Below are 281 nucleotides of genomic sequence, written 5' to 3' on the forward strand. Positions count from 1 at the left end.
AAAAAAAAAAAAGCAGAATTGATTAGAAGATATCAGTGTGTGTCACACATCATCAAGGTAATTATTAGTGTGAAGGTTGTCTGCTGTGGGTGTGTGGTGCATGTGTTCTGCATCACAGTGTATTTCTTTTTTTTAAATTGGAGTCTCACCTTGATGCCCAGGCTGGAGTGCAGTGGCACGCTCATGGCCACCACAGCCTCAACCTGCTGGGTTCTGGTGATCCTTCCACCTCACCCTTCCAAGTAGCTGGAACTACAGGCACGTGCCACCACAACCGACTA

The sequence above is a fragment of the Carlito syrichta genome, unplaced genomic scaffold (assembly GCF_000164805.1).
Source record: "Carlito syrichta isolate Samal-C Ts95f unplaced genomic scaffold, Tarsius_syrichta-2.0.1 Scaffold309115, whole genome shotgun sequence".
Lineage (NCBI taxonomy): Eukaryota > Metazoa > Chordata > Mammalia > Primates > Tarsiidae > Carlito > Carlito syrichta.